The sequence below is a fragment of the Dipodomys merriami genome, unplaced genomic scaffold (assembly GCF_024711535.1).
Source record: "Dipodomys merriami isolate MVZ:Mamm:240054 unplaced genomic scaffold, mDipMer1.0.p SCAF_16, whole genome shotgun sequence".
NCBI classification, from domain to species: Eukaryota; Metazoa; Chordata; class Mammalia; order Rodentia; family Heteromyidae; genus Dipodomys; species Dipodomys merriami.
Window position 1 is genome coordinate 27,118,201 of NW_027202937.1, and position 14,530 is coordinate 27,132,730.

The window sequence follows — 14,530 nt, forward strand, 5'->3', positions numbered from 1 at the left end:
GTGTATTCTCTGAGGATCATCATATCCTAGTTGAAGAAAAAGCTAATTTTAATTGATATTTCAAGCGTGCTTTTAATCAATTTTATTTCAATTATATTTTCTTTTATACAGGACTCAGAATTTGAAGGGGAAGGAGTCAGCCACGATATTTCTAGGTCATCTTTAGAAACTAACAAAACATTGAGGAGGTTTGTACCTTAATGTTAGATTTGATGCTCTGTGTGTGTGTGTGTGTGTGTGTGTGTGTGTCTGTATGAATTAAGTATGACAAGTCATAGTTTTTGGAAGCTAGGACCATACATTATCCTGGGATATATTTGAGTCCATTTATTCATATGGTGTTTGGTAATGGGGTATCTAATCCATGGTAGTATAACACAGAGTGTAAAGGTATCTTTTAAAATTTTTTTCTCAGAAAGTGACAACATCTTTGGGCCATGCAAGGACTTCTGGAAGTGGATATGACTATCACTTCCTCTCATGTAGCAGCAGCATACGTAGGTTCAGAGGCAGCTTGCTTGTGATAGTCTTACTTTGAACATTAAGAATTATCCTTCCCTGCTTGTCCTAGACATACACTAGTTATTGCAAATAAGGGAAACCATGGGACCTACATTTCTTTGGGCCTGGCTTATATGACCATATCAGATGATGTTAAACAAAATGAACCCCAAGATAGGGACACAAGTGTTTTTTTCTTTCTTGCTATTGTGTTTAACATAGTTATAATGTACTATGTGATTTTTTTCTTTTGTATATTCTTTCCCCACAGTATAACCCCTGTTTTCTCTGTATTTGATTCTGGTGCCCTGCATCTTGTATATACATTTTTCTAAGTTGGGGAGGGGAAGGGAAATGACAAAATGCTGAAATAAGGATACAGGTTGACCCATTGTAACAATGAGATGCACAAGACACTATGTTGAAAATGAACTTTACAACTTTGGGGCAGGGGAGGGGAAAGGGAGGAGTTGGGGAGGTAGGGTGGGAAGGGATGGTAGGGGAAAAACAAAGGACGAGGTAACAATGCTTAATAGGAAATATACTCATTACCTTACTCATGTAACCCCTCTGTACCGTATTTTTACAATAAAAAGCATATAAAAATTACCCTTCCCGTGTGACTAGTCAACATTCTTTAGCATCAGTTGCTCCTCAGTTAATCAGAAATGCTCGTACTTTGTTGGACTGCTGCAAGGGCAGGTTGAATGAGATAAAAAAAAAAATACAAGGTGGCAGAGTGCTGGTGGCTCACAACTGTAATCCTAGTTACTTAAGAGGCTGAAATCAGAGGATCAAGGTTGTAAGCCAGTCCAGGAAGACAAGTCTAAGAGACTAGACTCTTGTTTCCAAGTAACTAGCAGCCAGAAGTGGAGATGGGGTTCAAGTGGTAGAGTGCCACTTATGAGTGGACATAGCCAGATAAGAATGACACAAGTGCCAGTTCTTGAGTTCAAGCCCTGATGCTTGCACAATAACAAACAAAATACAATGTGTTTGAATGACTCACTCTGTGCATGCTTACTACTTGGTAAATGCCATTTCATACTAAGAAAACCAGTGTCTCTCAAAAGTGGTCAATATTGTCCACATGGGATACTTGGTGATAGCTGGTGACCTTTTTGATTGTCCTAGCTGGGATTAAATGGGACGGTGGTGTTATTTAGTGGGGTGTAAGGTAGGATGAAATTCTTCTAAATGATATCCAAGTCACAGGACAGGCTCTGAAACAAACAAGCGTCTGATTCAAAATGTCAGCAATGGTGGGACCAAGACAACTTTCTGTAAACCCTAAAGCTTATTCATGCCCTTTTCTATAACTGCAACTCCATTTAGCATTCCGATAAGACGTCCACTCCAATGGGACCTGCCTGCCTGTGAGATCTATTTAGTATCTGACAGAAGAGTCCTTGCAGACAGGGTCCTCCATCACGAAAGCATCATTTCAACATGTAGCTTGACAACAGTGCGGGGTAGAATAGCATCCTTCCCCAGGCCAGAGCTTCTAACGAGAAGACTAGAAACGGTCAGAGAGGTCTTCAAGACTGTATAGATGAGAAAGCTAGTGAAAGGCTAATGCAACATAGTGAAAAATAGGAACCAATTTCAATATCCAACAATAAAAGATTCATTGAAGTAGCTTATGTTAGGCTTTGAGAATGAAACTCTAGGCAATACCTAAAAATTAGGTGGTAGAAAAAATGCCTATAATACACAGGGTAGAAACTGAAGGGTATAAATGTTTACAGAGTTAGTTTTGTTGTGTATTAAAAAATGCATCTACTGACTATGAAGAATAGAGGTCAATTTGTTCATGGATGCTTTGTCTGGACTGCAGGCCATTGGGAAGATTTTGTAAATTTTCATTTTATTGTAAAGATGTTGTACAGAGGGGTCACAGTCACATGAATAAGGTAATGAGTAAATTTCTTGTCCAGCATTGTTATCCCCTCCTTTGTTTTTCTCCTACTATCCCTTCCTTCCCCCACCTCCTCCATTCCTCCCCCACCCCCAAAGTTGTAAAGTTCATTTCCAACATAGTGTTTTGTGAGTATCATTGTTACAATGTGTCAACCTGTGTTCTTGTTTCAGCATTTTATTATTCCCCTTCCCCTTCCCAAATTAGATAAATGTATATACAAGATTCAGGGTACCAAAATCAAATACAGTGACAACAAGGGATATACCATAGGGGAAGGAATATTCAAAAGAAGCAACAAAAGCATATAGTATATTAAAAACACTAACAAAAAAACCCTCTTGTGTCCATATCTTGGGGTTCATTTCACTTGACATTATCTTGTATAGTCTTATATACATAGCTTTTGAGCTCTTCTGCTCATCTGATAAGATTATCCTAGATATATACTAAAGTAGAGCTCCCCTATGACCCAGCAATCCCACTTCTGGTCATTTACCCAAATGATCACAAACAAGGACATACTAAAGCTACCAGCACAACTATGTTTATCATAGCATTATTCACCATAGCTAAGATATGGAACCAACCTAGATGCCCCTCAGTAGATAAATGGATTAAGAAAATACGATATATATATATATATATATGTATATGTATATATATATAATGGAATTCTGTGCTTCCATCAGAAAGAATGACACCACCCTATTTGTTAGGAAATGGAAAGACTTGAAAAAAATCATATTAAGTGAAGTAAGCCAGACCCAAAGAAATCTTCCCATGGGAACATTTTTTTAAGTTACCAACACATCTTTTTAAAACATACAAAACCTGCATCTAAGTTGGGTGTTGGTGGCTCACGCCTATAATCCTATCTACTTAGGAGGCTGAGATCTGAGGATAGTGGTTTGAAGCCAGCCCAGGCAGGAAAGTCTATGAGATTCTTATCTCTGATTAACCACCAGAAAACCAGAAGTGGTTCTGTGGCTCAAAGTGGTAGAGTGGTAGCCTTGAATGAAAGAACTCAGGGATAGCTCCCAGGCCCTGAGTTCAAGATGCATCACTGACAACAAAACAAAACAAAACAAAGCAAGAACAAGGAAAGCAAAATGCCAATGCAGCTAGTTCTGTGCTTTTCATACTCATGACTCAATAAATGAAATACCTTCTTGGTTAGAAGGTATTTCAAAGAAAGTCTTATTTCTGTACTGAACATGTATAGCCTTTTTCTTGCCCTTCCCTTGAGCAATACAGTATAACAACTATTTCTAGAGCATTTGCTTTGTATTAGGTATTATAAGTCATGGGAAGAGTCTTCAAAGTACACAGGACGTGCACATGTTCTGTTCAATATGAGGCTATGTATAAGGGACTTGAGCATCTACAGATTTTGGTACCCAAAAGGAGTTCAAGAACCAACCCTTGGTGGGTTAATATAACATGAAATTAACAAGTGCACTGTATTAGGGAGAACCAGGAAGATGAGATGACCTTGAGACCGAAGGTAGATATGATCTAATGTCAGCCCTGTCTCATGACCTAGAATGCAATTACTTTAAAAGAACTCAAATTACTAGATGTTATTTAGGTCCCAAGTGCCTTACTCTTTTGATAACCATTGTATTCCTTTTAAATTTAAGGAAGTTATTTTTAGAAAACCTTTAATTACAAAAAAAAAGTAGGATTGTAACCAGGAACTGTGTTTTCTTCTCTTTTTTTCCCTCTTCTTTCAGATTGTAATTATGAATGTAGTGTATAATTACCTAGGTTAATTTTTTTAAACATATTTCTGAGTGCCTTACAATTCTTGCCAAGAGAATACAGAAAGAGGCTGAGCATATCATCTCACTGTGGTCAACAGAATATATTTGATGTTTACTCAAGAAATCTGTTTACCTTCATAACTGCATAATAGGGTCATTAAAGACAATGGATACAGTAGTTTAAAAGTAATACAATTTACAACAAAGTGTATTTAATTTTAAATTGAATTGCCAGCAAATGGGTGGCCTTATGAACCCTTGTATCAATGTAGCTCTAATGAGATGAAAGGAAATCAGTTGTATCATAGGAAACTAAATCAGCAATGAGATTCCAAAAAGGCTTCTCCTCCAGTGAGGCACAGACAGCTATTGTAACTGATGGCCTTGCCCAGTAAATCAAGAGAAGTGATATGATCCTTTTTAGAATAATGGATTTGATAAAGCAGGAAAATATGCCAGTATCTGATAACAAGGAAAAAAGTTAACAATAACCACAAAATAAAGTGAGTGAATATTAATAACAAGAAGACAGGAATCAAGGGAACATTTTTTAAGGTAAATATTTTTCAAATTTTATTTTATTGTAAAGATGCGGTACAGAGGAGTTGCAGTTACATGAGTGAAGTAATGAGTACATTTCTTGTTGAACATTGTTACCCTCTCCTTTGTTTTTCTCCTACTATCCCTTCCCTTCCCCCTCACTCCCCCTCTCCCTACCCCCCTCAAAGTTTGAGAAGAAAATTCACCTCTGAAAAGTGCATCAAAGAAAAAAAATTGCCAGGGAGCAGTGATTCACGCTTATAATCCTAGTTACTCAGGAGGCTGAGATCTGAGGATCACAGTTTGAAGTCAACCCAGGCTGAAAAGTCCCTGTGTGACTCTTCTATCCAATTAACCACCAGAAAATCAGAAGTTATACTGTGGCTCAAAGTGGTAGAGTGCTAGCCTTGAGCAAAAGAATTTAGAGATAGTGCCCAGGCTTTGAGTTTAAGCCCTATGACCGACCAACCAAAAAAAGTTAATGTTGTATAATAGCTATTCATCCACTTAAATTTCATTTCCAAGTTTCTTGAACAATTGGTAAGATTGAAGGGGGACTGATTAAAAAATCAAGTTATTACAAGTCTTACCAAATACAGTCAGCCTTTTATATATGTATATATTGAATAAAACAGTCGTAGATCAAAACTGTAGCAAGGTCTGTGATGGATGGACAGTATAGTGAAACACCTGTTAAAATTAGTAACCATAAGAATATATTATATAATAATGATTAAGAATGAATGATTATGTCATATTACAATGATTTAAAGTACACAGAAGGATATGGATAGGCTAGATGCGAACACTATACTCTTATGTAGATGACTTGAGCATGTGTAGATTTGGCTGCCCATGGGGGGTTCTTGGAGCCAGCCTCTCACAGCTATATAAAGACGGCTGTATTTGATCTCTTGGCAATTTTGACAACATGACATTTTAATTGCTGGGAGATCAGTAGTAAATAAAGTGAGTCTTATATTTTATGAGGCCAGACTTCAAAAGCCACTTCCTCTCTGACTTTAATCAGCTGCAGCACCTGTAATGTGGTGTTTATTTAATTGCTAGTTAATCTGACAAAATGTTGAAGGAAAACATCAAATTGTATTGTGATTCCAAAGACAAACTTCTCTCTCTCTCTCTTTTTAAAAAGGACCTATTGTCATTTTTCTGTCTTGCTTCTTCATCATTGCAGAACTCCATGTCCAACATTGATTGAAGACTTAACTGTTGGCAAAAAGGGGTGTGCCACCAAACCCGGGTCTCTCACACAGGTAACTAAGGATTCCAGGGGAGCAGCAGGATCTTGCTGCCAGGTGAGCTCTTAGAACTAACTTTTTTTCCCTTAGTGCAACATGTGAAATGAGGAGATTGACTATGTAGATCTACTTGCCTCTTGTGCTTTATCTCTAATAGTACAGATGAGAGAAACATTAGTTTAATAGGTCTTGATGCGCGTTTTTTTTTTTTTTAATGAAACTTTGAGGCTAGTATCTCTCAATGGCAAAGCCTGGAGAATTCCTTAAAACAGGAAGTCAGTGAGAGAAACTCAGTCCCTGTTGTACAGTGAGACAGGGCCTGTTGCCATGCAAATGAGACAAGGCTTGAGAGTTGATGAATCTTCTATCTGCATCTCCTACTCATCTGACACTCGCTTTGAGGAAGGTTGTAAATGCAAGAGAGATTGTGGTGTAATTCCTCAGCCTGGCATTTCTGCCCCTAGTCACCATTCGATTATCTTCCAAATTGCTGTGTTTCAGAGAGATAAAGATTTTTTATGGCTTGCTGACTTGAAACAACCACAAGAGCCAGCAAAAAGATGGTGAAGCAGCCATGCATAGTAATTCCATTGGTAAATGACAAAATCTTTGTTTGTCTGACATTTCCAAAATTACTACAGAAGATGAATCTAAAACACAAAATGTCACATTTGGCATGCAAAAACTATCACAATATATTTCAGTATAAAATTCATAGAGGCGTTTAATTTAGAATGTGTTTAATAACTCTGTCTGCCTGCATCAGTAATCCTGCCTTGAGGTTTAAAAAGATTGTCTTATTTATTCACAGGGAGTTAATTTTTAAAATATTTTTGGAAGCCAAAATATTAAGGTTAAATCTTTGTTGTTAATTAAGACTTTCTAATTAAATGAAAAATAATCGTTATTTTGATTCATTTTTAAGTATGACTTATATGAGTAAACAAAAGAAACGGAACAACTTCCAATGCTTATTTAATGGTGCTTTAATTCTAGAAGCATACAATCTATATGGAAATATAGATATTATGTATATTATCTTTATTTAAAGATAAAGTCCAAGCAGGATTAAGAAATCCTTTCTGAAGATTAACTTGAATGGCAAGAAAGTAACTTGGTCTCAGCAAATGACATTTTTTTTTCATTAAAGTACAATGTATCAGAGAACTCTTTAAGGTCAAATTATTCTGAACACAACATAATAAGTTAACATTTCTGAGTATAGGATCATGATTTGATGCCATTTGGGCTATTAGTAATCTTGGTTTAATATTTATTTAATGAAATAATAATTAATTGAAAATCACTGATTTGTATAAACTTTATGGCACTTATTGAACATGAAGTTGGCTTGCTTCCCTTACTGTGTGTAAATAGGGAGTTCAAATACGTTGTAAAATGTTGTCACATGCGTACTAGTTAGTCATAAAGAGCAATGAAATTATGTCTTTGGCAGGGAAATGGATGGAACTGGAGATCAGCATGCTTCAGTCAGGTTCTGAAGGATAATGATCACATTTCCTCTCATATGTAGACGCTAGACTCGAAAGATAAAGGCTCCATTGGCTTATGCCTGTTATCCTAGCTACTCAAGAGGCTAAGATCTGAAGATCTCAATTTGAAGCCAGCCCAGGCAGAAAAATCCCTGTGAGACTCCTATCTCTAGTGAACCACTCCAAAACAGAAAGGGGAGCTGTGGCTCAAAGTGGTAGAGTGCTAGTCTTGAGCAAAAGAAGCTCAGGGACAGCTCCCAAGACTTGAGTTTGAGCCCCACAACTGACAAAGAAAAAAAGATAAACATATATGTAACCATATATGATCATTCAAATATATATACATATACATATATACATATCATATACATAGGATATATGCATGTATATATAGGCATACATGATATATATGTGTATATGTGTATATATACTCATATACCTATGTAAATATATTTATATATCTATATATCCTATACAATGGACAGTAATAGAAAACAGGTTCTGCCAGGGCTGGAGGTACTAGTGGGAGAGGGAAGAGTGAACAGAGAGAATGAATATGGGCCCAGTATTTTATGTATATGTGTGAAAAATAGAAGAATAGAGACTGGTTTGAGGAGGGAGTGTGATAGAGGGCCTAAGTCTGATGAAGATCCCTTGTACATACACAGAGACAGACCAAAACAAAATCCTTCTGGTACAACTAACTAATGCTAATGAAAAGGTAAAATAATGTTAAGTCGCACCCCTCAGTTGCATGCAATTTGTGCTAAGTTTCAGGGTGAAGCATATAATGTTAGCTCCTATATTTTGATCAGCTGAGGTGTTAGTCTGACCCGCTCTGCTTTGCACTTATCGGTGTGACATTAGTGTCTGTGATGATTGTTGGACAGGTTATCATCTGTCAAGTTTCCCGTGTGAAGTTTAGCACCTAGGTTTATCTTACCAATCCCTAATATCTTCAAAGGTATGCTGTGTGGTTTTAGAAGTGTTGATTTCCTGTTAGTTATATCTTATTATAATAAATGAATGGTTCCTGATGTCACAGCTCATTAGCATACCATGTTTTAAAAAAATTGGCCAAGCTTTCCTTCCCATCCTCAGGAGGATTGCCTTTTGGCCTTTTAATTACATACCGTGTGTCCTCAACTGTTCTCACTGCTAATACCTGACAATTACAGGTTGAGTAAAATAATTGTCTACTTTTTTCTTTCTGAGAAACCCGTTGTTGCTAATTGTGTGGTTTTACCCAGTTCCTGTGTAATTCAAGAACTCCCCCTTTTGTGTAGATTGAGCAGTCTCAGTTGCCCCATACCCTTCAAATACAGATCAAATGCACTCAGGGTCTGAAGGACAAGGCTTCTCAAGGCTCCTACTTCCTCAGAATGTCTCTACTATGCCAACCGGGGAGCTGTGTCTTGCCATGGTGGCAAACGGAGCACCTGAAGACCAGAACACACTTAGTTCAACATGCTGGGAACTTCTACAATGTTGGGCTGTATTTCCATGAAGTCCTTTGTGTGGTAAGCAGATCCATGCACATATTATCATCTCTTTATGTAGTTCTTGGCTCTTTCTACCTGCCTACCTTCCTCTCTGTACATGCAGCATTCAATAACCAACTTAGCGTATGGATTTTATTTGTGTATTCTTTCACACAGTCATCCACTCACTCAATGCAACAGAGCACCCATTATGCACTGTGTACTGTTAGGAGCCATGCATGTATGCCTTCAGTCCTGTGTCAAAAGGGAAATGCCCCTGGGTGCTGCTGGTAGCTCACACCTGTAAATTCTAGCTGATCAGGAAGCTGAGATGTGGGGACTGAAGATTGGACAGGAAAGTCTGTGAGACTTTTTTTGATTTATTTATTTTTTCTTATGTGGTGCTGGGGAATCGAACCCAGGGCCTCATGCATGCAAAGCAAGCGCTCTACCACTGAGCCACCTTCCCAGCCCCTCTGTGAGACGTTTAAGTCCAACAAACCACCAAAAAGCTGAACGTGGAGGTGTGGCTCAACTAGTAGAGCACCAGCCTTCAGAAAAAAAAGTCAAGTGCACAAGACACTGAGTTCAAGTCCCAGTGCTGACACAAACACAAACAAACAAACAACAACAACAACAAAGAAATACCAACCTTTCTTGTCAAGAATACATAGTATGAATTCTTCATAAGGCTCTCTCCTCTTTAGGATTTGTGAATGCAAAACTCTGACACGTGCATTGCATATGTAACACACGTGTATGTGTAGGAAGGCATGGCCACTAATTTCAGGTGAGACCCAGACCTTAAGTCAGAGGACAAGTTGGAGAAAGTGTTATGAAAGTATGTGATGGACAGAGGGGATTATGAAGAACATGTGAAGGAGTTTGGGAGAGACAATGCTGTTTTGAAGGAGTGAGTCATGCTGAAGAGTGATCTGGGAAGGATGGAAGGGAGGGTCTCACAGCATCTAGTACCTGTGAAAGCAGAGGGGCTGGCACAGGCTTCTCTGTAGCATCTGTTCTGGACAGATGCTGACTCCTGGGAAACTCCTGTCCTAAGAGAAAAGAAAACTGGGGGTTGAGGATCCTAAAAGGAGTGGGTGCTGGCACCAGCTCAGACTGTTCACAAACATGAAAACTGCCATTTACACTGGTAATTTCTTTTTGTTTAATTGAAAGTGTATTTTTTTTACTTTTAAAGTATTATTATTAAATAGTTGTACAAAGGGGTTACAATTCTATAACTCAAGTTATGAGTACATTGCTTCTTGGCCAGTATCACCCCTTCCTTTGTTCTTCCCCCATTTCCCCACTTTCCTTCCTACCCTCAAATTACATAGTTCATTTTTTAAAACATAATGTACATTGAATATAATGATCACATTTGCTCACACTGCCTCCTTCTATTCTGGTGTCTCCTCCTCCTTTGTCCACCTCCCAACGTGTTTGCACTTCCTGGTGCTAATTTTGATAAATAGTTTAATAGTTGTTCAGAGGAATTTTGCCTTAAGATACTTGCCCTAAGTATAGCTTCCTTTAGTCAGTTTATTTATGTATAAAAGCATAGAGCCTCTATATGTCATTGTGCATAGTTGTATTTTAACTTTAGTTTCTTCATATGAGAGAAAACATGAACCATTTGTCTTTCTGAGTCTGGCAACACTGGCATCTTCCACTATAAGAAAATTGTAAGAGTTGGGCACCTGTGCCTCAGGAGTAGCTACTCAGGAGGCTGAGATCTAAGGATTGCAGTTCAAAGTTAGCCTGGGCAGGAAAGCCTGTAAGACTCTTACCTCCAATAAATCACCAGAAAACTGGAAGTGGCGCTGTGGCTCAAGTGGTAGAGCACTAACCTTGAGCTGAAGAGCTGAGGGACAGTGCCCAGGCCCAGAGTTCAAGCCCAAGACTGGCAAAAAAAAGAAAAAAAGAAAATTGTAAGAATCAAATGGACCTCACAGGGTGATAGACGAGACGAGAATACTTTTCCTTAACAGGAAACAGATCTTCAGCCTTAAATTTTCACCACCTTAACTTTCCAGATATGTAAGATCCTTGAAGACAGTGGTTACTTTTTTTTATTAGCAGATATAATTAAGTTGTTCATGGTTTCCTTGTGATATTTCTGTGCATGCATACCGTGTAACTAATCAAACTCACTCCAGCCTTCCACCCTATCTTCCTCTACCTGCTTCTTAAAACAGCTTCAATAGTTTCCATTGTTCTGTTTTCTTATATATAAAGAAAGTACTTTACCCAATTTACCTTCCTTTGCTTTCTCTGTTGGCCTATCCCCTCCCATTTAGTATCCATTGCCAAACAACATCCATTTTCTGTTCCGTCATTTGTGTTTAAGTATATAAAAACTGTCAAAGTGGCTTCACCATAGTATTTTACACAGAAACACACAAACACACAGACATACACACACACACACACACACACACACACACACACAAACACACACACACTGATACTTTAATCAGATTAACCTTTTTTTTTTTTTTGCTAAGAAGAACTCCATAGTGAATTATGAGAATGGAAAGAAATGCAGTATTAACAAAAACCACACCATGGAGTTCCCAAATAACCATTATATTTTTATAAGTTAATGAAGGTTATCTGGCATGCCAGTGGCTCATATCTGTAATCCTCACTATTCAGGAGGCTGAGAACTGAGGGTCCTGATTCCTGATTCAAAGCTAGCCCTAGTGAACAAATCTGAGAGACTCTTATCCAATAAACTAGCAAAAAGCCAGATGTAGAACATCAGCCTTAAGTGAAAAAAGCTAAGCAAAGGTGCAAGGTCCTATGTTGAAGCCCCAGTGCTTTTGCAGAGAATGAAAGAGAGACAGAGAGAGAGAGAGAGAGAGAGAGAGAGAGAGAGAGAGAGAGAGAGAGAGAGAGAGAGAGAGAGAGAGAGAGAGAAAGAGAGACAGAGACAGAGACAGAGACAGAGAGAGACAGAGAGAGACAGAGAGAGACAGAGAGACAGAGAGAGACAGAGAGAGACAGAGAGACAGTGAGAGACAGAGGGGGGAGAGAGAAAGTATAGATAAGGGTTAAAAATAAAAAGTGAACACAGTCCTTATTGGAAACCATGAACTAAAAGATCATTTAGTGAATATCACTTATTATTATTGTTGTTATTATTATTATTATTGCTGTCTGGACTTGAACTCTGGGTCTAGGAGCTGTCTCTGAGTTTTGATACTCAAGGCTAGTGGTCCCACTTGAGCCACAGCTCAACTTCTAGCCTTTTTTTGATATTTAATTAGAGATAAAGAGTCTCATGGACTTTCCTGCCCAGGCTTGCTTTAAACCATGATCCTTAGATCTCAGCCTCCAGTTCCCAGTTTCTCTACTTATTCTTAAGTTATCTCATTGCCAGCAGCAGACATAACTTATAGAACTGATAGTCATAGCAACAGTGATACCAAAGAATCCTTTGAAATAGAAACTTAAGAATTTATTTCTGGGAAGAGATTAAGGAGGAGGGGGATCTTGGCCAAGAAGATCCACCCAGGAGCCAACAGTCTTCTGGTATAATAAAGCGGTATAATAAAGCCTGCCTACCACAAGAATGTGAGAAAGGACCAAGCACCTGCTCACCGAAATAGGTCAATACAGAGGAAGGATTCAAATTCTTTTTTATTAGTATTATAATAATTATGCTGGCCAGTTGATAGTGAAGCCCATAAATTTTTACCCAGTAGACTTTTCTTTTAATTAATATAGTAAAGGCTTATATTTCAGATAACTTTCAAATTAACCTTTGGTTGAGAACAATGGAGGTTAACAAGTTTTTCTCCCTGAAGTCATCCCAAAGGCCTCATTAAGAAGCTTGGGTATTTGTGCAGAGTGTTAGTCTAGGTTGCTTATGGAGATGGATTTTCCTCTGGGAAGCCAGAAGTGCTAGAAGCACAATTTAGAAGGACAGGTATGAGTAGGAATCAGACATAGTTCAGGCCCTGAGTTAAAATCTTACCTCTCACAATTTGTAGGAGAAAACTTCAAGAATGTGGGAGTAGCTAAGAAATGTGAATATCCATATCCCTATTCGTGTGCGTGTACTTATACATACATATAATGCTGGGCAGGTGCTCTACAACTTGTGCCACATTGTTATTGTTTTAGTTATCTTTCAAATAGAGTTTCACATGTTGTTCAGGGACAACCTTGGGCTACAATCCTGCTACCTATACTTCCTGTGTAATTGAGATCACAGATACAAACCACCATATTCAGCCTGTTGATTGAGACGAAGCCTTGGCCTTTGGCCTCAAACTGAAATTCCTCCAATCTCTACTTGCAGATTCGCTGAGATAATAGGCATAAACTTCCACGCCTGACCCTGTATATACATATATATGTATATACATATGTACATATACATCCAATTGGCACTAATATGTCATTCTATTCCCGTGGCACATTTTAATCAAATACCCAAAAATGTGAACATAGAAGTAAGCTACAAAAAAATAATCTTTGAAGAGCTTGCTGGTTTTGAAGCCATCTCTATAAATAACAGTTTTACATTGAAAGTTGATATAAGTGGTTTTTTAAACATTCATTTAGTGGGCAATCTGGGTGCAGAAACCTTGTCTATTGATTTTTATCCTCTGTAGAGGATATTCCATGTAGAAAGATTAAAATTGGGTGCTTTTGTTTGGATAAAGTATCCCCTAGTGGTCTATGTATGAAAAGCTTGGCCCCAGGTGGTACTACTGGGAGATGGTAAAACCTTAGAAGGTGAAGCCTGGTGGGAGGTCTTTAAGTCATTGGGGACTGTGAGATTCAGTCTCTTTCTCTTTGATTCTCAGTTCATAAGGTTAATGGTTATTTTTCTCTGCCATGCCATACCATGATGTGCTATCTTGTCAGAGTCCAAAAGCAATGGATACAACCGAAGTTGGATTAGAATAGCCAAAACTATGAGCTAAAATAAACATTTCCTCTATATAAACTAATTGCCTCAGTTATTTTTATCATAGTGACAGAGAGCAGACAGAGTATACTGTGGATAAAATGTCAGGAAAGATCATAGTTTGAAGAGTTGCATCAAGATCATCTCCAGGGAAAGAGTACATTACTGTCAGATTGAGGTTGCAAAGTAAAATGCTCATAGTATCACAGTATTAAAAACTACATTGACTGCAGGGATAAGCAAAAGCTAGCAATTCTGCCAACAACAAATGCATTTTCTATTCCTGCAAAACAGAACAAACATATCTTCGAATAGTTGAAATAGCAAGCCCAAATTGTCTTTACATGTGTCAGAGACAAACAAACAAAAAATTAATTACCTCCTGCCACAGTCAAGGAAAATTTACTCTTTAGCAGCCTGACAAAAATGTCACTGAATTACATTCATCCCTTGGTATCACCTAGCAAAATCCTAGATCCCCAAAGAAATACACTAAGCTGTTTCACATTCACAGTGTAGAAGGAAAGTACAAAATTCATGACAAAAATAAGAACAAGAAAAGCACTGAGACTTCCAGAATTTGACAGGCAAGTGAAGTCATGGGAGGCTTTCTGCTTTCAAAATCAAAGTGTTATTGCTCATTCC

General features: G+C 38.0%; 1 pseudogene; it reads left to right on the forward strand.

The window, feature by feature from the left end:
* The window catches only part of LOC138827711 (uncharacterized), a 276,436-nt pseudogene that overhangs the window by 61,360 nt on the left and 200,546 nt on the right, over positions 1 to 14,530 (forward strand).